General features: G+C 40.7%; 1 long non-coding RNA gene across 2 annotated transcripts in view; it reads right to left on the bottom strand.

Moving 5' to 3' along the window:
- Positions 1-3,187: 3,187 nt before the first annotated feature.
- The window catches only part of LOC124528248 (uncharacterized), a 56,642-nt gene continuing 34,679 nt past the window's right edge, over positions 3,188-25,150 (bottom strand). Inside the window, exons 2-5 of one of the 2 annotated variants that reach the window (XR_006966131.1) lie at positions 21,421-21,621; positions 7,949-8,545; positions 5,856-5,905; positions 3,188-4,970 (exon numbers count right to left, since the gene is read on the bottom strand). This is a non-coding gene — a long non-coding RNA (uncharacterized LOC124528248). Of the gene's footprint in view, positions 4,971-5,855; positions 5,906-7,948; positions 8,546-21,420; positions 22,757-25,150 lie in introns of those variants that run through there. The other variant, XR_006966130.1, reaches the window with a different exon arrangement.

Here is a 25,150-nt window from a genome sequence, read left to right as displayed (position 1 = left end):
ACATGGAGCTCTGTGCTGACAGCTCGGAGCCTGCTTTGGATTCTGTGTCTCCTTCTCTCTGTTCCTGCTCACTCTCTGTCTCTCTCTCAAAAATAAAGATTTTCTTAAGTAAAAAAAAAAAAAAAAAAAATTAAGTAAAAAAAATAAACCTAGTCTTCAAAAGATTTTTTTTGAATTTTTTTTAATGTTTATTTATTTTTGAGAGCGAGAGAGAGAGAGAGAATGGGGGAGAGACAAAGAGAGAGAGGAAGACACAGAATCTGAGGTAGGTAGGTTCCAGGATCTGAGCTGTCAGCACAGAGCCTGAAGCGGGGCTCGAGCTCACAAACTGCGAGATCATGACCTGAGCCCAAGTCGGACACTTAACCGACTGAGCCACCCAGGCATCGCCAAAAGAATTTTTTTTAAACTCTATTTCTTACTGTGAGGGATCTAGGGCAGGATTCTGGTGTAAGCCATCCCCATGCTGAGCCATGGGCAGGGAGTTTTCTTCGGGGAACTCAACTCCACTCTTGATTCTGCTGGTGTGAACAAGGAAGAGTTCACACAAGCTGGCTACGTAAACCCTGGGTTGCCGGAGACCTGCCAAGCCACCCTTGTTGTCCTGGTGTTTTTATCATTGCATATCTGTGGCTCTCTCAGACTTGTTCTGGTTTAGACAATCAATTACTCCGCCACCCCAGTGACAGAGATGGCTTTCCAGTCTCTCCTCCAAAGAACAGAGTGTAAGGGCCAAAGCATGCAATGGGGTCAAACCTGGCTTTGCGGCTCATTAGCCACGTTTCCTTGGGCAGTCGCAGACTTGGCTGATGGTAAGTTTTGCTCACGGGGAAAGTAGAAATAAGGATACCCATCCACCTCACCAGGCTGTTGTGACAATTGCATGAATCCACAGGACCTGGCACACAGTAGCTGTCCAAAGATGTGAGTTCTCTTTCCCTTCTTTTCTACCCTGGGTGTGCGTTGTGAACAGAAAACAATCCCAGCAGCGATTTTTTGAGATTACGTTGCATCTGCGGGGGGGCCTGGGCCCCTGCTCCGCGCGCAGGGTTCAGAGGCCCTGGGGAGAGAAAAAGCCCTTGTGGGGTACATCCCAGGGCTCTCTGGAAAGAGAGACCCTAGGTCTCCTGCTTATAGTCTTCAGCTGTAATCATTCAATTACACCCTTTTATGTTCTATTTTACTGCACCTGAAAGGAGCAGGGATATCTGGATATCTAATAGCTGCATTTACAGGGAGGTGAGCTGCTAAAAATAGCCCCACACTCTGTGGGCAGGTTTCCAGGAAATGCTTGACTTGTTGGAGAACTGCAAAGAGAGTGTATTAATCAAGCCCTTCATCGGAGTCGCTTTCCCATGCTGCTTTTAGAAGGTTGAGGGCTTAGGTCTTGTTTTTACCAAGTGAAATAGAATCTTAAAACAATATAAGCAATTACAAAGGGAGTCGAAGATTGGTACTGGGCCACTTGTGGGGATCCTACAGGAGTGACTTTAGCCAATTATATTTTATTTCCCTCCGCATGAGATGGTCTCTAGAATTCCAAGTCCTTGGTAGTGATACATGTTTTCCATTGTTGATCCTCTCATACTTAAGTTGCAGAGGCAGGGATCTATACTTTTTTTATTTTTTATGAGAAGCAAATATGGTGAAACTACGACTTCACAGATGGGTGCTACTTGCTATAGTTCAGGTTATTTAATACAGAAGATGTCCCAGTTTCTTGCGATTCTTACAAAGGGCAGAGACAAAGGCTGATTAGGATAAATTTCCTTTGTCAGAATATTAAAGTCTGGCATTTCCCTTGAGTTTAAATGCTATATTAATAAATGTTGAATATAGTTGAATGCCACTACTTTTTCTTATTTGAATGGAAGTCAGTTATTAAAAGGTCAAACATTACGAACGATTCTTAGGGAACAATATGATGGAAATGAAATGCAATGCACGTATAGTAAACACTTTAAAAAAAAAGTTTATACGTGCCTTTAGTTAGCATTAAAGAATAAATGATAAAACTGCAAATTGAATTCGTCCTTGCTTTTGAACTTTAATACAATAAATAAAAATACAATACTGCTTCCCTAGCACCGTGTGATACACACACACGCACACACACAGACACTATAACACTGTCTGAAATTAAGAGTATAATTATTCATCTGCTGGAAACACAAAATTAAGGGTTTCCTTTTTGTATTTTTAACTAATTGAACTATTAATTTAGGATATGCTAAGACATTTTGTAAAAAAGTTCCTACTCTACGTTTGACAAAACAAACAGTGGACTTAAGGGGATGTTATGGAAGAGCTAACAAATGTTTTGTCACGAGGAAATAAACACCTTCACGTGTAGCAGACGCGACTATCTTGAAGTGGCAACTGATTCCATCTTACTAGTTCAATTCTGTTTCAGATTGTTTATTTCTGTAAAAGGTGGGAGGGGGTATTCTTGACAAAAATCTTTCAATCAGCTATTAATGAATAGCTGGTGGTCAGGTTCACAGACAAAAGCCTTTTTCTTGACTCAGATGGGTCAGGTTTCCAGATTTTATGCCCACTCTCATCCCCTGAAGACAAAACAAGAGGAGAACTGTTGGGGGGGGGGGCCATTCATCACTGCAAGTTTGCAAAGTAGGGGCAGCAATCCAGAGATTTGCTTCAAAGAGGGGATCTAGTTCCAAGTTTGCTGTGAACAATCTTTTTTCAATCTTTGTATATTTAAGGCACAGCATTCTCTTTCTGCCAGAGATGTCACTTTGGGGGCACAGCTGTAAGGGAGCAGTGCTGGGGTGCAGGGCTATTCTGGTCCCAATTTGACCCTAAGTGGCCAAGTGACATCTTCCAAAATTCTGAGCCATTCTTTCTGCCAAATGATGGGTAGACAGGCTTCTTCTGAGGTCCCTTTCTGCTAGTCCCACCTATATTTTATTTTCTGCCATGTATACATATTTATTTTTTTTAATTTTTAATGTTTATTTATTTTTGAGAGAGAGAGACAGAGACAGAGACAGAGACATAGCATGAGCGGGGGAGGGGCAGAGAGAGAGGGAGACACGGAGTCTGAAGCAGGCTCCAGGCTCTGAGCGGTCAGCACAAATCCCGATTCAGGCCCTGAACCCACAAACTCAGAGATCATGACCTGAGCTGAGGTTGGACGCTGAACCGACTGAACCATACAGGCGCCCCTATACATATTTATTGAAAATATTTAGATTTATTTGAAAAAAAATATATATATATATATTCAGGTCAGATAATTATATATTAGTAAGAATTAAGAACCATATTATTTGTGATAATGAAGTTTCAGATTTCAAAACAAACTTCTTAGCTCCTTCTTGGTCTTCTTACAGTTTAATTAAGTCACCTTCTGACACCCTTTTCCTGAGGTTCCAACCTTAATTTTAATTACAAAGGAAGTGGCAATTTGCAGGACCAAACATCAGAAAGTAATATAAATGCTAAAAACAAAAAAAGAGGCGGGCGAGGAAGGAAACCCAGGGTCAAAAACGTGTGCAATTTCTTTTCTTAAGCAACACCATGATGTTTAGTAAATTAAGAAGCAGTTGATACACCCACTGTGCTGTGTGGAGTAGAGTCTTGAGAGAGGATTAAAGGTCAGATGTCAACCATTTGGCTGTGGTTTTTATGTGCCTTTCACATTCATGGCTCTCCCATAAAAGTAAAATGTTACAAGTTAAATAAGTGTTGCTAACACAGGATATTGACGTTGTAATGATATAGCAGCACAGCGAAGAAGGGGGGGGGGAATTCAGAACTTATTTCACACATTCCTTTCCTAAATAAGATGGAGCTATTTATTTTATCCTTTTAAGAAAGGAGTCCCTTAGAAATGATTTGGGACATATTCTTTTTATTTAGGGAGACAGGTAGGTAGATACGATGAAACTAAGTTTTCATGAAATTGCTGAAACTACGTGTATGTTTGAAATAGAAAATTGTCCTCAATTTTGTTTGTTTGTTTGTTTGTTTGCAGAAGCGTTGCGTTGGGACGGTACTGTATAGCTGAGCAGGCTGGGGTCTTAATTTCATGTTGTAAGTTATTGTAATAAGAGATGAGCTACTGATATTCACACATGTAATGAAAAAACCTGCCTAAGACCTTTGCTCGGATAATTCCTCCACTGGGGAAAGGCAATGTGGCAGCGCAGTTTCAGCACCCAGAGAACTGGCTCCTGATGTATTGCTGCAAATGTGACTTCTTCATAGTCTCCCTGGTTTCTAAGCACCATGTCTACAAAGCAGGGATAAACAATTACTAAAAACAGAAGACCTGTTCAAAAGCTCCTTGATTTCCCGTGAACGTGTCAACTCATGACTACAAGGCACTGAAAAATAACTCCGAAGGTCCTGAAAGGCAACAAAACAAAACAAAGCCGCAAAGGAAAAACAAGCCAGCCCTTGGCACCCTCAGGAGGAGTCATCATTGATTTCTCTCTCTCCCACTTCCAACCATGCTCTGGTCCCGGTATCTTTCCCATTCTCCCCCTCTCGCTGGCCAGTCCAGAGGCTTGTCAGCTCACACCGGGGGACTAATAGCTGTCCCTCCTGCCTCCAGGCTCTCCTCCCTCTCCACCTAGCACTCATTCTTCCTAAAAACAAACTGACGTCATCATTTCCCCAGCTCTCAAGTCTGATGTGATAAAGCTCCGATTTGGTCTGGCACTTAAGACTCTCCCTAATCCAGCCTCATTTGTCCTTTTCAGAAATACAGCCCTCTATTTCCTGACCTACAGAAAGTCTTGGCTCCAAACAAATGATATTCTTCGCCAGCCCCGAATTAGGGCACGATGTTGCAATCTTTTTCACGCAGGTCTCATTCTCCCTCACAGGGTATGGTGCATGGGGTCAGATAGGTCCTCTCCAACCCTTGCAATCTTCTCGAGCCTCATGTCAGATTCAAATCCCACAACTTCTGTGAAGTCCTCTGTCTCGCCTCTGAGCTCCGTCTGTAAGCCAGGTCTTTATTAGTCATCTTGCCTTTTACATTTACTCTTTTTGTTAATAGTTTTACTTCCCACGGACTCCTGTTTCTTCCCTCAGCTAGACCATAAGGTCTTTGAAGAATGGACCCTACACCTCGCCTTTCTCTGTCTCTTGCTCACTTACTTATCCAAAGCCTGAGTTCAGGACTTCTTGAGTGATATAAAAGCAATTGTGAACTGTGTCCCTACTACCATATGTTATGCTTACATTTAAAATCAAATGGTCCATCAATTTGAGTATTCTGTATTCCTTGACCAGAGATGTCATCACCTGAAACATTCTCACTTGGTGAAGCGTGAAATGTGTGGAAACTCAAATATACTTGTATTATTCACTCTTAGATGTCAACAGCCTTTCAAGTCTTTACATTTAGAAAGATCAATGAAAACTGCTAAGCAAGGGTATTAAAGTATTTTCTTAATTTCCATTAAAAATATTAGACAGAGATCAGATCTTCAGTCATAACATTTATCACAACGGTTTTCAGTACCAAAAACATCTCCAAAGATATTTGAGTATCTGTTTCTTCCTTTGTTCCAGTTTTAGCCAGCACTAATTGTTTTTAAGTAATGATTCTACAATCATCAAAAATTCTTCCTTGTGATTCAAAATTAAAATTTTATGTGACCTGCAATTTTTTATAGCACAAAACTCTGGCAAAATGTAAGACAAAGCCTAAGTGGCTCTAAGAGTGACATTGTGAGTATGGAAAATGGCCATAATTGTAGTTAACTACGAACTGTCTGTAAAACCTAGTTTTTGTCTTCCTTTTTTTCCCCCTATAATAAAGTGAAAGACCTATTTCTAGGAAGTCTAAAGGTCTGAAGTTTAGGGAATTAGTTACATACCTGGATCATCCTTTGTTATACTCTATCTTGTTTTTATATTACATTTCAACCTGGGAGGGGGAAAAAATAGAAAACCATAATGAGGGAAAGGTTGATGATCTAAGTGGCTTTCCTGGCTTTTCCTCTAGTGAATTTCTGATAGTGCACTCAGGGCCTTTAAAATGATGGGGAAGGTTGTCTCTGGAGCTTCCTGGTGAAGTGCCCAGGAAGAAGGACCCATGGACCCTGCTGGTGCTCCTACCTGGGATTGTCACACTTTCTCCAAGCTAAGCACTGTTTATGCCTCTCAAGGTCCCAGCCTGAGAGCTGGGAGAAGAAGATGCTTGTAGAAGTCTCCCTCCTGTATTGTTTTTAGGGAGCACATTTGCCTGATTTTCTGAAAGTTTCTTAATTATCACTGCTTGAGTTAGAATATTTATTTATTTTTTTGAAAAAGGGTCATAAAGTCTGATCCTTTAAAAAAATTTTTTTTAAGTTTATTTATTTTTGAGACAGAGAGAGACAGAGCATGAACGGGGGAGAGGCAGAGAAAGAGGGAGACACAGAATCCAAAGCAGGCTCCAGGCTCTGAGCCATCAGCCCAGAGCCCGACGCGGGGCTCGAACTCACAGACCGTGAGATCGTGACCTGAGCCGAAGTCGGACGCTTAACCGACTGAGCCACCCAGGCGCCCCTTTTTAAAATTTTTTTAATGTTGATTTATTTTTGAGAGAGAGAGAGAGAGAGTGTGTGTGTGTGTGTGTGTGTGTGTGTGTGTATGCAAGCAGGGGAGGGGCAGAGAGAGAGGGAGACGCAGAATCCAAAGCAGGCTTCAGGCTCCCAGCTGTCGGCACAGAGCCCGACATGGAGCTCGAACCCACAAACCATGAGATCATGACCTGAGCTGAAGTTGGACGCTTAACTGACGGAACCACCCAGACGCCCCTGAGTTAGAATGTTTTAAATAATGGATTTTTAAAATAAATTTCCACTTCACCTGCCTTTTGACACCATCAAGTTTTTTCCTTAAAGCTTTGTTTGCAAATTCCCCGGTAGGTGAGTCTTGAGTCCCACATGGCACACAGCACCTGGGACAAAGTCTTTTTGGCCAGGCCCCAAGAGGAACTTGGAAATCCATGTCAGCCCCAAGGGGTATGCCCCGAGAATGGGCAGCTGAAAATGTTAGCTTTCAAACAGAGAGACTGACTCCAATATAAAGAGAGCATGCCTGATTTATGTTATTTATCATCATGCTGTTTTGTCAATCTCAGCCTATTGATAACAGTGCTGTTAGCTAGAAGTGCCTAGGGGGTTCACCTGGACCAGACTATTCGGGGTGATCCCCCACCGGCCCTCCCCCAACTGAAGCCAACGTGGCTGGACCAGTCCCTGAGGTTACGGTGATCGCAGGATGCACCAAAGCGGAAACCTATCAGGGAATTTTGAAGGACAAGATTTATTACCCATGGTTCCTAGAGAGCATACAGCACACCTACAGTATACAGTATACGGGCCACACAGTGAGGTCACAGCAGAGAAAGACAGAGAGAGTGCCAGTCAGGGTCTCCACCTCTACTGCGGTTGAGGGCTTCGCAGATTCACTCTGGGAAAATTTTTAATGTTTATTTATTTTTGAGACAGAGAGAGACAGAGCATGAATGGGGGAGGGGCAGAGAGAGAGGGAGACGCAGAATCGGAAGCAGGCTCCAGGCTCTGAGCCATCAGCCCAGAGCCTGACGCGGGGCTCGAACTCACGGACCGTGAGATCGGGACCTGAGCTGAAGTCGGATGCTCAACCGACTGAGTCACCCAGGCGCCCCACTCTGGGAAAATTTTTAAATGTAGAAGCTGGAATTAGGGCATGGAAAGGAATAAGCGGGGTGACTCAGGCGGTCAGTTATCTAGGTTCATGAGAGCTTTCTAGAAGGGGAACCTAGGGGTCTGGTTCCTCATCTGGTTGTGTTGCCAGTGGCCCTGCCACACAGCTGGTAATCACTGATTCAAGATGGAAGTCTGTGAAATGGATGCCTCCGCAACCAAAAGCTTAATGCCAGGCACTTACATCACACATGCTAATTCTTCTCCTGCTATCATGGTGTGAAAAAAATCCTTACCCATCATCTGTGTTCCTGAAATCTCCTAAGGAGGGCACAGTAAGTTCTTCAAGCCGGTTGTACAGTTGTAGTTTCAAGCTTGACTCTCCAGAGCGCGGTTATGAGCACCGAAGCAGTACCTCATGTTTCAGGAACATTTGTTCTAGATAACTTGTTGGAAATGATTTTCTTCAGATGTAAATAACTTCGAGACTTCGCCGTGAAGAATACTGTCAGTGTCGAACGTACCAACGGTTTCAGTGGGAACACATCGTTCTTCTGTTAGTTTTCTTGATCCTATAATTTCCTGGGATAAGTCTCATCTAATAAGTGGCTCTCCAGTGAGCCAACTCAAAGTGGTTTCACTAGCCCTAACACTGACCTCACAGAAACAGTCGAGTGCATGTGAGCTATATTCTCCACAAGGGGAGTCACAGAGTCTATTTGTTTATTAAACTCTTGAGAATTCCAGGGGTGCAGAAATGTGACTGTCCTTATGTAACAGTGTTTCCCAAACTTATTTGGCCAACAAACTTGTTTCTAGTCAGCATCTGGCAGAATTGATATTTCCCAGAACACACTTTGAGAAACAGTGGGTTAGGTGTCTTTCCTTCTTTCCTTAAAAGAGAGAGACTTGAATTTTTTTCCATCATGAAGTACAATGCAAATTAATAGCCATTTCACTTGTATCCTACAATAATTTACCATTGTCTAGCTAGCTATGGATTTCTCCCTCATATTTCTAAAGGCCTGGTCTCGGATACTCCAAGTATCCATCTCTCCTTTTAGTCCTGTTTTCAGGGATATGTGTTCAAATGTGACTAACGGTTCCATGCTTTGCCTGGAACCGAGAAGGGAGACATACCACATGGGTTTCCACACACACACATACTCTGTTCCATTTCAACTTTTTCTCTTCCTCCTTACTTGAGGTTTTCTATTGAATCTATAATTGCTGAATTCTTCACAGAGGTATTGTCTTTTTTTCTTAATGTTTATTTATTTTGAGAGAGAGAGAGAGAGAGAGAGAAAATGTGCACAAATGGGTGGGGGGGGGCAGAGAGAGAGGGAGAGAGAGAATCCTAAGCAGGCTCTGCACTGTCAGCACAGAGCTCGACTCGGGGCTCCATCTCATGAACCATGAGATCATGACCTGAGCTGGAATCAAGAGTCAGATGCTTAACCGACTGAGCCACCCAGGCTCCCTGAGGTAGTAGGTGTCCTGATGCTGACTCAACAGGACACAGGCCAGATAAACTTCTCAAACATTCAACAGAATTTTCAATAAGATGATTGAAGCTACACTCTATTAAACATTTAAGGTCCAAAACAACAGATTAGGAAATAACTTTCCTACACAGAAACCACAGGGGAAGAATCTGGAATCAATGAGGATAAAAAGAAAAAAAAAAAAAAAGCTTGAAAGCAAGAGCTGCAGATTTGAAGGTGTTTTCTTCATTAGCGCGCTCTGCCACTGTCATAATTTCTGGTTACATAAGCCATAGGGCAGAAAGCAGACAAAACTGTTGGTCTGGGTGTCTTAAAAATACTAACTTAACAGTGGAAACTCCTTCTCCTCTGAAAGGAATGTGGAAGACACAGGGGAAGCAGCAGCTGAGTAATGCTTTTAGAACAGAGTTCTAGAAATCCCATGAGCTGTGATTTCTTTATATCACCAATGCCAACTTGTAGCCAGAAAACGGTGGGTCCTCCTCTGCAACGCAGAAATCCATAATCCTCTGGCTTTACTTGAATTTTTTTCCTTCTTAATTTTTACTTTTTTATTTGAGAGAGTGAGAGAGACAGCACCAGTGGGGGAGAAAGGAAAAAGGAGACAGAGAGAGAGAGAGAGAAATAAAGAGAGCGAATCTTAAGCAGTCTTCATGTTCAGCATTTTTTTATTTGAGAGAGACAGAGAGAGCACCAGTGGGGCAGAAAAGACAAAAGGAAACACAGACAGAGAGAGAGACAGAGAAATAAAGAGAGCAAATCTTAAGCAGTCTCCACGTTCAGCACAGAGCCCAATGTGGGGCTCTATCCCGCGAGCCTAGGATGATGACCTGAGCCAAAATCAAGAGTTGGACTCTCAACCAACCGAGCCACCCAGGCATCTCTGGTTTACTTGAATTCTTAACAAACTTCCAGTCACTAAGTTCTGTGACACCGAAGTTTTGCTTTGAGAGGTGTAACAGTCTTCATAACTCATGATCCAAATACTCTGGTAGTTCAATGTATCATAGTTGCAGGTGTGGTCAGGTTAAGAGTTAAAAGAAATAACCCAAATCTCTCACTCGCATACACACTCCAGTGGAGTCTCTTCGAAGTCTGTTCTGGATGTTTCTGGGAATCGGCGAAGCTGCCTTAAGTATGCCCCTGTAATGGTCTGTAGGCTCCAGCGCATTCTTTCCTTATGCTCTTATACCCCTCACCAAAATGCTACTTTACCGCCATTGCTGATGGTGCCCTTGGTGCTCCTGGAAACAGGCCCAGTGCACCCAGTGCTGCCGGCTGTAGTGTCACCAGGGCGTGCTGTCCTCCCCAGAGTGGAGAGATCATCCCATCTCCGAACCACTTCACCCTTAGTCACTGCGAATCCCTTTATCCACTCCTCTCATGATCTCACAGAGACCTTCCCACTTCTTCAGTTTTACTCAAATACCCTGGACGAGGATGTTAAGGGACCTTTCTACCACACAAAGACTCTCGGAATACCTCCCCCCTCCCCTTAGGCCAAATAAACCCACAGGGAAATCAACTTGTGGCCACCAACTCCTCACCTCCTCAGACAAATGCAAGTCTCAGTTTCCCTTGGACCCACCCTGGCCCCTTCTGGCTCCACGTATAGTTACAAACACAATAGCTCAAGCTAACACACCCACACTCCTTGGGCCACAGATGTGCCCGGTGGGCCATCTGTTTCCCTCCCTGCTCCACTTTAAGCCTGACCTGGATATTCATCTCAACCACATTTTGCTGAAAACGTAGGAAGTTGCTCCAGAGATGGACTTGCCCCTTAGTGGAGGGTCCTCCCAGAGCTAGGCCCCACGCTCAACCAGGACTTGGAAACTTCAGAGCACGTTCAGAGAGATGTCAAAGAATGATTAAATTTTTAAAGGACTGAGAATAATGGAAGAAAGCAAAAGGCTCTGGAGTCACTGGCAGCATCCCACAGGAGACACAGCATGGGTTTTATAATCAGAGAGACCTACATTTAAATCCCAGCTTTGTTTCATAACCGTGACTGTGCGCATTTGTTTTGCTTTTCCGAGTCCCAGTTTCCTCGCCTCTGAAAGAGAAATGATATGTAGCTTACAGACTGGCTATATTGTCTAATATCTAATAAAAATATGAAAGGCTTGACGGGAAGAAAAGCTTTGTGAAATAGAAGTTCTATTTCTTCTTGTTCACAGTTAAAGGAATGTTGGCCCCCCCAAATTTGGAAGACTTGGGAACTAAAACTGTTGAATTATAGAAACAATAGAAATGACACCACTCTCCTCAAACATAAGCTTGACACTACATAGGAACTCTTGAACCAAAATATCTCTTAGGGTCTTGAAATACAGAAATATTAAGACTGGTCACATCAGCTGTCTTCTATCAAAGAGTTCCTTCCCTCCACCTTCCAGTTCTTTGATGATGTAAATCCATGATTTTCATGAATTAAGAATACCTAATGATCTTGCATTTTAAGGTTAATACATGTCAATTTAAGATAAGCAAGCAAATTTAATTTAAGATTAGCAAGTAAGGTTTTACATAAACAAGTGTTCCTTTTTATACCTGGATTGAATTTTAACTTATATTCACCACTATAGGACAGAAGAAGAGAGAAAAAATATGTATATATATATATATATATGTATATGTATATATGTATATGTATATGTATATAAAATATGTATATATATGTATATGTATATATGTATATGTATATGTATATATATATACACACACATATATAATATTTATATTGTATTCTACATAATATGTAATATATCACAGTAATCCCATTGTAGTTAATTGATATTTTTCTTGAGCTTCTGTTTCAACTAAATGGGTTTGTTGTACTAAAGGTATTTTTGATTTGCAAGGTATACCTTGTATTTGGAGGACCACACAAAGGAGAAGAAACTCTCATAAAAATGAAGCAGTGTTCTTGTTATATAATTAAAGCTTTTGTCTGAAACATCTCCAGGAGGTAGTAATAAATAGGAATGTCATTATATTATATGTAAATAAAGAAATTCCATGGAACGAATAATATTGGAAACTAGCAAATTGTGCTGAGCTATGGTAAGAGTTAATAGCACGTATCTTAGTGGTTGTCTTAAGAGGTGGCGGCTGTCAGAATAGATCAGTTATATATGCAGCAGGGGCCCCAGGTACGTCTCATTTTACCCTGCGAGAATCAAATAATGCAATGTACCATAAGTAACATAAGCTCTGGATGCAATCCTATGCACTTTCTGTACGCTTAGTCCTAACAGATTAGAGATCATAAAAGAGATGTCTAAGCCAGGAAATATATGCCAGGTATAAATAAATATGATTTAGGATATAAATGGTCTCAATTCAACTGTAAGCCCTAGATTTTATAAAATCGTCTCCCCATAAAGGGGAGTTTCATGAAGCTAACTCGTTTCAGACACAAGTTTTGAGAAACAAGTGAATTTTTTTCCCAAGGTCATCAAAAATTTCATGGTTATGATATAAATGTTAAATTTGCAAATTGAAAGAGTCCCCAATCCATAAAGTGCCCAGGGCATTTCCAGAAACGCTTTCAAAATTTCTACAGTATAAGTTGAATATGTATTTATGCACTTCCCAATGGATTATTCTCCCTTGTTAACTAGACTGAGAAAGGGCAATAAAATATTCAGCTGCCTACTGCACTCTTTCCGATAGAGAATTCAGCTGTAACAGCTATTCAACCAGCAAATGTCTTATTCAGGGATGACCCTAGAAACTCTCATCCCACTAATCTGCGATATAAATTTCCCTACTGGAGAACTGCAAATGAATGAAAACTGAAACGTATCAAATTTGTCTAGATAATCAAAGAGCAGATTTGCATTGTCTTTTTCAGAGGAGAGCTTCTATTAACCAAATCACTTTGTTCTGCCTGTACTTTGCATTTTCTCAAGTCACAAGGATTTCCCTTTTGGAAGTTATATTAATTTAGAGCGATAGAGTCCTAAAGAGCGCTGTGTGAAGTTGCTAGACGAATCTAGCAGTATTCTCTAATGATTTGAAAAAGCCCATGCAGCTGTGAAAGGGAACTCTCAGAAGAGGGCCAGCATCTTACAGAAAAGCTGTGGAGAGCCGCCCAAAGCACATTCCCAAAACTTGCCCGAGACACTGCGGCAAGTCAGGACCTCATTCCCAATTATGCACCCATAATTGTGTGCACTTACGCACATTATGATCTTGGGTGACACCGAGAGCACAGAGAATAAAAATCACCAGATAACCCTGCCATCTCGTTTAAAAAATTTGTTTCAAGTTTCTCTTTCCAAGGTTTTCATTACAGCTGGTAAACTTAAAAGAAAAGGAATGTGACTGGGGTAAGCTTCTTTTTCCTACTGGTTGCTAAAGGGAAAAAGAAACGCAACATACGTGAAAAGAAGAAAGAAGGAACTATTTAATCTGTGTCTGAAAATCAGGCTCGGAAACATCAAGAGACAGATATAAATCTGCAAATGGGCAAATGGAGCTGGGAGTCATTCTTTTTTCTTATAAAAACCATAGTAAAGAATGTAAAAACATTTTATCCTTTAGCTTATTATTTTAAAATTTAAATGATATGTTGGTTAATTGCTGCTAATTGAATGCGATTCAACTTTGGATCTCACAGTACCTTGCAAAAAAAGAAAAATTTGATGAATATTGAGTTCCAGTCTATTGGAAAAGCTATTTTCTCCCAGCCTCACTGCATCCCCTATGCTTGGTAAACTGTGGATGAAAACCTCTCTCATCATTTATACTCACAGTCATCTCTCCTTGCTTCTGAAGTCATTAGTGTCTTTAACCCTCACTTGTCATGTTTGCATATATTGTTACATTGCTTAATATTTCTTAAGTCTTTTCTTTAAATAATCTCAGGGGTGCCTGAGTGGCTCAGTTGGCTAAGCATCCGACTTCAGCTCAGGTCATGATCTCACAATTTGTGGGTTCGAACCCCACGTCAGGCTGTGTGCTGACAGCTGGGAGCATGGAGCCTGCTTTGGATTCTGTGTCTCCCTCTCTCTCTGTCCTTCCCCTGCTCATGCACTCTCTCTCTCTCTCTCAAAAATAAATAAAACATTACAATAAATAAATAAATAAATAAATAATCTCATTCTCCTTGTAGATATGTTGTCCCTTCCCAAATATATTTCAAGCTTTTCGATATCTGAGAGTCTTGGTATGTCCCAAAGCATATGCCAGGGTGGTGTGTATGTGTGTGTGTGTATGTGTGTGTATGTGTGTGTGTGAGCACGTATCAGAGAAACATTTAAATGCACCCAGGCCATTTCCCAATTCCCCAGAGCTCCAGGAAAAAGGTCAGCCTACTAAGGCACCCTCAGTTTGATCTAAACCAATGCTAATGGTAAGCCCAGTTAAACAACTCCTGACCAGCTCTGGACAGGGACCTTTTTCATATTCAACTTCTAATATCATTTATCAGGCCATGATACCAAGAAAAGTGGAATGAGGAAGGGGTGCTCCAACCTCCCAGCATTCCCATATAGGCCACTTCCCATATGCTCTGTGTCTGGTGGTGGGTGGGCAAGACAAGTAAGGGAACTGAGACCAACCATATTTTCTACTTTTCATGTCTTCCCTCACCACCTTCATCCATTTCCATAACAACAGGGGTATTATATGCCTCTCACTAAAGGTGGAGTTCAGGAATGCACCTGGAAATGTAGATATGGGTTCATTTATCCCATCATCAATTATTCGTGGAGAGCTGCTGTGCCCTGGCCCTTATTCTGGACTAGGACTGTGATGAAGAACAAAATGGGCAAGATTTTTGCTTACGCGGACCTTCCATTCTAGCAAGGAGGGAATGACATGACAGAAAGCAAACGACAAACAAGTGTGTAAGGAAAATGAACAAGCCATAATATTTACAAGGGAAAAAATGCTCCAAATCACATCAAAACATGATGATATAGTAGAGATCAGGGGTGTTAGGGTGGGTGCAAATTTAGGTAGGAGGTCACGTAAGACCTCACTGAAAAACAGACATTTAGACTGATACCAGACTGACCCGAAGGAGCCAGGCCCCCTGGGGCAGAGCACTGGCTGCTCCAGAAAGAACAAGTGCATGACTGAATCTCGTGTTCAAAAATAGACAGCAACCCTGTGTGACTGAAGCATGGTGAGTGACGGGCAGAGTGGTACAAGAAGAAGTTTAAGATGTACGACATGCCAGGGCATGCAAGGCTTTATAACCCCAGATAATTTGGGATTTTATTCTAAGTGCCGTAGGAATCCGGTGGAGGATTTAGCCCAGTTGTGATGTACCTGGAGACTGATTTGGGCTAGAACAGAAGTGTGGAAGCTGGGGACGTGCAACCACCACGGCCAAGCCGGCTTGAATTAAAGTAACCGTTAGAAATGGAGAAGAGGAGATGGCTTCAGGGTATGTTTTGCAGTAATGCTGAAGAATCGGAAGACAAGGAGTAAATGGCAAGGAGAATCAAGGACAGCTATTGGAGGCTGGGCTGAGCAACCAGGTGGACAGTTATGCCAACTACTGAAATGGAGAACCAGCAGACCTGGGAGAGAGGTGGAGACTTCTGTGTTGCTGTGTGAAGTTTGAGACAATTACCGTACTTCTGAGTGAAAACTTCAAGTAGGCGGGCGAGATGGTTCAGAGGCATAAAGACACAAGTGGCTTCAATGATCAGCATGTCGATGTTTGGAACAGTAGGTATGGAGGGTATGGAAACATATGACCCTGTTCCCTTGTTTGAGGAGGCATCAGGGCATTGGGGAGATGCTCGTGTCCGTAGCTGAATGTATTAGAGATAATTGGTAACTGCTGTAACAGGCCCCCAAGAAGAACTTGAGGAACATGGAAAGGGAATGGCTAATTCCGACTCGTGTCACCAATGATCCCCCACTGCTGTTATTCTGCTCTTCTGTCAAACTCTCCCTCACACTTCACTTCCTTCGGGAGAGACTCCATTACTCTTCCTGGCCCTGGATCATTTTCTAAAGCTAGTGGGGGAACTTGCAATTATTTTTCCATGGTTAATTCCTTAATGCCGTCAACATTTTCCAGAGTTACAGACTGTCTGTGATGGTGTTGGTACATTGGGCTGCTTCTGTGGACCTCCACCTTTCATATTCTAGAGGCTTCAAAAACCTTTTACAGGTTAACTATGAGAGAACAGGCTCAAATCAATTCTAGCACTTTTTAGCACAACATCTATGCTATTCCGTTTGAATTGGGTCAAGAACCATATGATCTGTGGTGGTTAAATTCTCAAAGCACCCTGCAGTTCCTGATGGAACATCTTCATACGTAATTTCTTTATGGAATGGGTGGCTTATTAGTATTCAGAAAAGTAAGTGGGTGGTGAAACCAAGTAAATTTATTTAACCTTAATAAAAGTTTATTTTGGTGCAAAACAATTTTCCATTCATGGTGCTTTTCTTAATGGGAGGTTTTAATGCGTCTTAATACGTATTTAACTATAGTCATTATAGCCCATAAAGTCAAGAATCTGTGAACTAACTAGGAAAAATTTACATTGTAAGTGGGGTAGGCTTTAGAAGAGCCACAACAAGATAGTGACCAAATAACACAAAGACACACACTCGTACCAAACTGTGCTGTGAATGGCGTTTCTCTGTAAATAATAAACCCTTGGGGCACCTGGATGGCTCAGTCAGTTAAACTTCCGACTCCTGGTTTCGGCTCAGGTCATGATCTCGGGGTTCATGAGTTTGAGCCCCACATCGAGCTCTGCACTGACAGCGTGGAGTCTGCTTGTGATTTCTCTCTCCCTCTGCCTCTCTGTCCCTCCTCAGTTGTTGGTGTGCTTTCTGTCTCTCAAAAAAATAAATAGACATTAAAAAAAATAAAAAAGAAACACACCTCACAGATAAATAAGTACAGATTCCAATCAAAAACATGCTTTTTAGAGAAATGTGGTCCTTATCAATAGAAAACCACATATTTTAAACGCTCAGCACTACTCCATAGCTCCCTGCCCACATGACCTCCTGTGCCCTTCCCCATTCTCAAAAAGCAGTACCCCATCAGAGCGTAGAATATCAGACCTAGAAAGAACTTGAGGGATCATCCAAGTTGGCCAACACCTTCATGTGTATACACACACTTGTTTGACACAAACACATATTGTGAGCCCAGGAAGCTTGGTGATGTATGCATGGTCATATCACTGGGGCAAGAATTCTTCAAGTTCCCAGCCATAGGCTGCTGAAACAAATCCTCAATCGCCCGATCAATCAATACCTTACTTTCCTTTGTGCAGTTGGTATACAGGTAGAGAAAATAACTTTATTAAATGAATCTACCCTAAGATATGAATCCCCTTCTTCCAACCCTCACCAGAATTATTTACTGAATTATTATCTAATTATTAAATTCATTATCATTAATTATTTAAATTATTATTAAGGAATTATTTACTACTGGGGTGCCTGGGTGGCTCAGTGGGTTGGGTGTCCAACTCCTGATTTCAACTCAGGTCATGATCCCAGGGTCATGGGATTGAGCCCAGAGTTGGTTTCCTCACTGAGCTTCAAGACTATTTAAGATTCTCTCTCTCTCCCGCTGCCCCCTTTCCCTGCTTGTGCTCTCTCTCTAAAATAAAATAAAATAAAATAAAATAAAAATTTTAAAAAGAATTATTACTATAAATACATTTGTAAGGGGTGGTATTTCAACAATGAGACAGTTTAGAGGCAAGGAGTCTTTTCCAGAACAATTTAGATCACATACTTACGCTGTATGTTTGAGACCATAGCAGCTGAAAGGAAAGGAGAATTTCCTTGCTCCCTTCATTCTCCGTACAGAAGGAGGGACTGGGGTAAAGTTTGTCACTGGTCCTCTTCTCCCTCCCCCATTATTTGTTGTTGGTTGCTCGGGCCCAGATGCCTCAGCCTAATTCTTGCTCTTCAGTGATGGTGACAATAACCACCTTAGGGTAAATAAAGGGCTTTGCATACCAGGGGCTTGCCCTGTAACCCATCCCTACCTGACCTATCCCACAAAATTGCCAAGGATGCAAAGAATCTTGGATGCCTATGTCCTAGGACACAGACCCAGGTATGCCCAGGAGATTCCCAGGAGAGTTTACAGTTTCACTCAGTTCAGCACTGCCTCCCTATTTCTCTAGTTCAATTCTCTCATTAGGAAAAAGAAAATAACAATAGTAATTTTGACAACTCTGTACTGTCCTATAAGAGGTACCCTCCAACCCCCTTTCTTTCTCTCTTGGAACGAGTGTTGCTATGGTTCACTGGGTGAGCATGGACCCAAGGCTGGCTTCCTCAGGGGACTCCTCCAAGTGAGTCCAAGGGAAATCCTGTCCAAGGGAAGCCACCCTCTGTCCCAGCCTCATCCTGTAGAGGAACATGGGCTCTGCCTCTGGGGAACTTGGGGATAATATGCAATTTTGAAAGGCAAATATGGTGGACTATTTTCTTAGCCTCCAGCAGAACAGGGCTCCACTTTTCATTTATCCCTCAGAGTCTGGTGGCCAGCTCAGAAAACAGAGGCATCTGCTCCCATTAAAAAAAAAAAAAAAAAAAAAAAGCATATTAGGTTCAGCTCTGAAAAGAAAACTTTCAATTTGGAGAAAAACCTTTGTTTAATCACATCAGGTCTATGTCACAAGCTGAAAAGTGCCAGGAAATTCCAAGCTAAAGGTGGATACTTCATCTATAACTCATGGCATGGGGCTTATTTTTATTCTTTCATACGCCTGCAAACTGAGGGTGAAGGATTAGAAAAACTGAGTTGTGTGTGTCTTGTTTTGGGTTTGGTTTTGTTTTGGTTTTTTGGTCTTGTCAGTTCATGTCATAAACTTGGCACTACTCTGTGGTTTTTTTTAATTTAATAAGAATATGAGATTATACTGATCCTGCTCTCCAATTTCTCGTTAGTGCTGAACAAGCACTTTTGGCACTCACAACTCAAATTGCTGCCATGTTGCTCTGTGCCTTAGTATGTTTGGCTATGAACTCAAGTGTCTTGACCTACCATCTATCTTAAAGGCCTGAGAAAGAAATCATTTTAGCATTCCTGCTCTTAGCTCATATATATAAATCTATGATCTATGACATGCCTGCGGCTCTGAAGTTAGCACAAAACTATGAAGAAAAAAAAGAGCAGAGGGGATGGGGTGGGGGTGGGAGGGTGGGGAAAAAAAAAAAGCAAAAACAATGAAGACCCATAAGCAGAATAGTATAAAATCTCTTGTTTTGTGCCCAGCCATAGGTTCTGGATCTTACGAATGGGATAAAGAATGTATGTAACTTCAAAAACATGTAACTCTTTCTCTTTTAAATGTGGGAAATGTTCATTTTTCAATCTGAGTGCCTTGGATTTCTGTATTTGTTTAAGAGTTGTGGGGTACGTAACAAAAATACGGAGCCTGCCACAAATAGGCAGTTCACCTTTCCAAGGATTTGAAAGTTTGACCACTACAAATGTCTGGGAATAAAGAAGAAAAAATGAAACATTAACACCAAGCCTATCCTGGTAGTATAATCATGATTTTGATTGTCAGTCATTATAACAGAAGAACGAAGCATGCCAGGGAACAGTGATAGAAATATTGCTTTAGTGAAACAGACAATGCTCTGTAATAGATTAAACTTTAGCATCAGTTCTCAATCAAATAGTATTTATTGTGGGCCAACCAAGGAATGCTTCATTTACTAGAAATGTAAACGAATGGGACCTACTCTCAGTTAGCTTCTAATCTGGCTTCAGTATGCCAGTATAGGGTATGGGATAGAGGATAGTGCACATGTAACCACCAAGACTTAAAAATTCATGTGCAAGGATTGATCTTGGGAACCCAGAAACCACTTCTGCAGTGGGTGAACCCATGGCTCTAGACTTGTACAGACTTGAGGTGAAATCTTACTCCAATTCATTCTTTCACCAGTGTTCACTGAGTGCTCACTCGGCAGCCATGTCTGTGGTAGGAACTGGCGGTGAAGCAGTGAAAGAGAAAGAGATCCCATCCCTACCCTCACGGAGCATAATGAGTGCAGCACTTGGGACCGAAATGATCTTGTCCATGAATCAACCTGCCTGAAGTTCAATCTCCTCATCAGTAAAGCTGAAGACGTTAATATCTACCACAGATTTATATTAGAAAATAAATATTTACAGAACATCTTTACAGAAGCATCACAATATCCTAGAAAAACCTACTGAGACTGTACCAAAGATCGGTCAATGCCTACTGAAGAGTCCTACAGACATAATAGAGAACAAACTGATCAAATACTTACAGCACCATAACAAGGAAACAAATTCTGGAGAATAACGGGAAGACATGATGTCTGCAGTGGGAGATAATTAATGGTGGGGCCCTTAGGGGTCAACACTGCTTTTTTTAACTTCAGCAAAGCATTAGATTTATAAAGAAAGACATTTAGAAGTTCATATAACTAAATATACAAACTGGCTTGTTTGTTTTGGATCATTCAGTGTCTGAGAGTGAATTATTCATTCAAGCTTTAATAAATTAGAATTTTTCTATTTGGCAGTTGGCAAAATTTACTTAAGGAAATAAAAGAGATATCCACCAAGTTTGGACTAGCTTATGCATTTTTTTTTTCAACTGGCTCAAATCTCAAATCTCCCAGCTTAGACGGTTCAAGTTATTTATTAGTGTGTATCTTTTACTTCACTGATTTATAGTCCATGTGAAAACAAATCTTGAGATTGGTTGGAACTCAAGTATGAAAAAAGCAAGAATTTACCTGCATGGTATCTGGCTCAATGATAGCACTGACTTTGGTAGGAAAGAGAATCTGCTGTGAGAATCAAAGCCAATGGAGTTTTTTCCTCTATCATGAAATAACTTTTCATGACACCCCATTCCCTTTCAAAATGTCACTGCTATATCTCCCCCCGCCCCTGGCTTAAACATACTTTTTTTTTTTTTTTTTTTTTTTACATTCTCCACTGCAATACGTTTTTGGTGACTTCCCACTTCTGAAAACAATTACAGTTTTGGCCTATTCTTATCTGGATTCAATAGGAAAATGTCATTCTATCAACTACTCCACATAAAAAATAATAGCTCCCAAAAGATGATATGTAGTTGAAGATCCATTAGAATTCAACTTTTTCTTAGAAGAAAAACAGAAGACTATTTATTTGACTCACCCTCCCCATAAAAAAAAAAAATCATGGCTTTTCACTTTCGTTCTGCTTTCTCATTATATTGTTCAAACATCTCTTCTCAAAAATATGTCTTTGTAATTTGTTTTATTCTACTTACTTCGATGAGCTTGATAGAAAGTAAAAGAACCCAGCGTGATGTCTCTGTTTACTTATGACTTGCAGAGATCGTGCATGACCCTTGCAAATTTTACAGCAATTGTAGAAATATTTCCTGGTATCTCTCACTACCTAGTTTTTCAGCCTTCTTGGGCTCTTTCAGTGAGCGTTGGCAAATATGCTTGTCCTCCATTTATAATTCCTAATATTGAAGGAAGAAAAAAAAAAGCACAAAATTTAAATCCCAGAATTGCCCCATCTGTCTTAATCCAAGAATCATCAGTAGAGTTGTTTGCACCCTGGTCCTATCTCTCTAGCTTAACAGAAAATGACATCCTTTCTCTTCAATTGGAGGTCATATAAAGCATTTTTCCAGACCCTGACACATAACAGGCATGTGAAATAGTAGTTCATCTCTCATCCTTTTTACATATGTTACTGCATCTTTGGTACTTTGTTGTTAGACCTCTGCTTAAAATTGAAATTTAATAAAATTACACATTATCATTTCTTGGTTAAAAATCTCCTATTCAATACATTGCCTTGAATTTGACCTGTGGCTTTGAATTAATTTTCCATTGTTCTCTCATTCATCATTTCTCCATTTACTAGTTTTCTTCATTTACTTTTGCTCTTCTCTTGTCTTCCCATTGCCCCAACATTCCCTAGCTTCTCTTGTTGCCGGCGAAAGTTGCGTGCTGTGAGATTTCAAATTCGGCAACATCTCGTCATCAGCCAGTAAATGCGTGCTTACCACTACAGACTACCTACTGGGTGCCAAGTGCTCTGCTAGACTCTGTTAGGTATAAAATCATACGTCAGGTACAGCCTTTACCTTGGACACAATGCATTGGAAAAACAATTTGGACCTCAAGTTGCACGAAGTAAAGTAAAATGAATCCAGAGAGAAATGAGATAACTGAGGCTGAAACACACAAGGAAGAAAGACTTCGTGGGCTGGGCCAGATTTTGATATGCAAAGAAGAAGATGGTAATCAGCTTGTGGACCAAACTGTTTCTGTTCAGTGGTGTGCAAACTCATGTAAACTTTCCATTTTACCACACGCTACAGATTTTTCAAAGCATTCCACACTTATGATCTCATTTGACTCTGTAAAGTAGATAGGAACCATATCGCTCATTTGAAAAATTTGAGTCTCAGTGTAAGGAAGGCACCCTGGTGCCTTCTGGTATTAGATGTAGAATGGTAATAAAATCACAGGCCTTGTGATCCAGGGTTCAGAGAATTTCCCACTATAGCAAATACAATAAAAAATTCCCAATTGCAAGAATTATAGGGGGCTCCTGGTGGCTTGGTTGGTTAAGTGTCCAACTTCTGCTTCCTCTCTCTGCCCCTCCCCGACTTGTGCTCTTTCTCTCTCTCTCAAAGTGAACAAATAAATGAAAACTTAAAAAAAAAGAGATTTGGGGTGCCTGGGTGGCTCTGTCAGTTAAGTGTCCAGCTTTGACTTAGGTCATGATCTCATGGATCGTGAGTTCGAGCCCCCCATCAGGCTCTGTGCTGACAGTTCAGAGCGTGGAGCCTGCTTTGGATTCTGTGTCTCCTTCTCTTTCTGCCCCTCCCTGCCCCTCCCCTGCTCACACATTGTCTCTCTCTCAAAAATAAATAAACATTAAAAAAAAAGAATTACATAGTAATGGCTTTCTATAGATATGTTCCACAGAAGTAAGGCTTATGGAAAAGAATAAGTATATTTATAAGATCTATCTATAAAATTTCTAGCTACTGATTACAGGGGGATAAAGCCCAAACTCAGCTAAAAGTAAGATCTACATAATTGTTTTAGTTTGCATAATCATTTTAAAACTATTTATATATTTTTCTAAGAATAGTTTTTAAACTAAGTTTTTTATTTCAAATGTCTAGCTTATTTTTTTAGAGAATATTTTATTTTTTAATATGAAATTTATTGTCAAATTTGTTTGCGTACAACAAGCAGTGCTCATCCCAACAGGTGCCCTCCTCAATGCCCATCACCCACTTTCCCCTCCCTCCCACCCCCCATCAACCCTCAGTTTATTCTCAGTTTTTAAGAGTCTCTTATGGTTTGGCTAGCTTATTTATGACCATTCATACATTACAAGTCTTAAAGATGAACAGAAATATTTTAATTGCCTACCAAAAGTAGAGTTCAGGTTCGGCTTCTGACCAGTGGATTTTAAGATGTGATTCCACCTGAAGGATGTTTGAATTCTGTACCTAGCCTTCAACTTTCCCAGTATGGCTGATGAGTAGTAATTAGACAGTACTTTCTTAAAATAACACAAATACCCACTTGTTCTATTCTTTGCTTAAAATGCAAATAATTTAATTATCCACATATTCAAAAATCCTAAGACTCTTGTTCACAGAGAGAATCTGAAAGATGTTTCCTTCATTTATTGCCTAAACAACTCAATAAAGTATGGAATATGGACAATCACTATTGCTTTTGCTATTGTTTATTATTTACAGCCCACCTATATCATAATCATAGTGACCATTAATTAAACCCTAACCTTGAGCCAAGAACTATGCTACTATTACAGATATTACCTCACTGAATTACCTCAAGAATTTTATTAAAGAATATCATTACCTACATTTTATACAAAAAAAAATTGAGTTTGGGAAGTAACTGAATACAGAAAGATCAATTGCCCTGGTAATTCCATTATTGGGGTACTTCCTCCAAAAAGAAATGTAAACATAACTGTTGTTATGTTATTTCCCCTCTCTCTTACCCTAAACACAAATGTATTAAGTTAGCTCTTTTCCCTGTGCTATCAGAGAGATGTGGTGCTATAAATAAGTAAATAAATGAAACAGCAAATATTCAAATGAGTGTAGAGTTTTTTTTCATGGATACCCACCCATCCCAGTCAATTCCGCTCACCTAGGGATGCTCCTAGAAGCCATGGAAGGACCATGAAAGTGTTTGTTGTGCATGTGACATTTTTTCTATAGCTAATGGAAAGCCCACATTGACTTTATTCACTTATCTATATCCTTAACTGGGTAAATACTGCTAATTCTATGCCAACAGAAAAAGTTCTGAGAATAGCACACACCTCCTCTATGCCACCTTACTGAGCCTCTGCTCCACTCCCCCATCCTGAAACATCTACTCCGTTAGGCTGCAGCGTGGAATCAAAAGAACTGAACAGGCTGTTGGATTTAATCTTTAGTCTTGTGTAAACTGCATAATTTCAGTTGCCCTCAGCAAACGTTAATTTACTTATTCATCATTTACTGATATATATTTATTACCTACCATTACTATTACCTACTATCGGTGAACTAACAGATATTTTGTTATTACTGGTGATACTAGTATGACGTAATATGTTCTCTTTCCCAAGACTATTTGGATTTTAACAAGGGAACTGCCTTAACTCACAGTAATGAATATTAGGCATTAACGAATATCTTAGAGTCTACACATGTGGATAGAAGGCCTCACCAGTTGCCTTCAAGTCCTACCTAGAAGCATTGATCTACAAGTTATTCCAGCCTTGATCATTTATCTCAGCATTCATAGATATCTGCTCAGGTATGAATCCCTGTTTTAGAACTATCTTCCCAGACCACCAGCACGTGGGTGTATTTAGCTCCACTCAATTTCAACATGAAGGGTATCTGATTTCTTGATACAAAGACATTCTGAGAGACAAGTTCTGGGAAGAGGTCTTCTTCATAGTACGTTGTTTATGAAATACTTGTACATGAA

Source organism: Lynx rufus, unplaced genomic scaffold (assembly GCF_022079265.1).
Source record: "Lynx rufus isolate CCGP_SWC_20201006 ecotype Redwood Valley unplaced genomic scaffold, mLynRuf1.p SCAF_6, whole genome shotgun sequence".
Lineage (NCBI taxonomy): Eukaryota > Metazoa > Chordata > Mammalia > Carnivora > Felidae > Lynx > Lynx rufus.
Note: the sequence above shows the minus strand (reverse complement) of the source record. Positions and strands in the feature narration are given on the sequence as shown.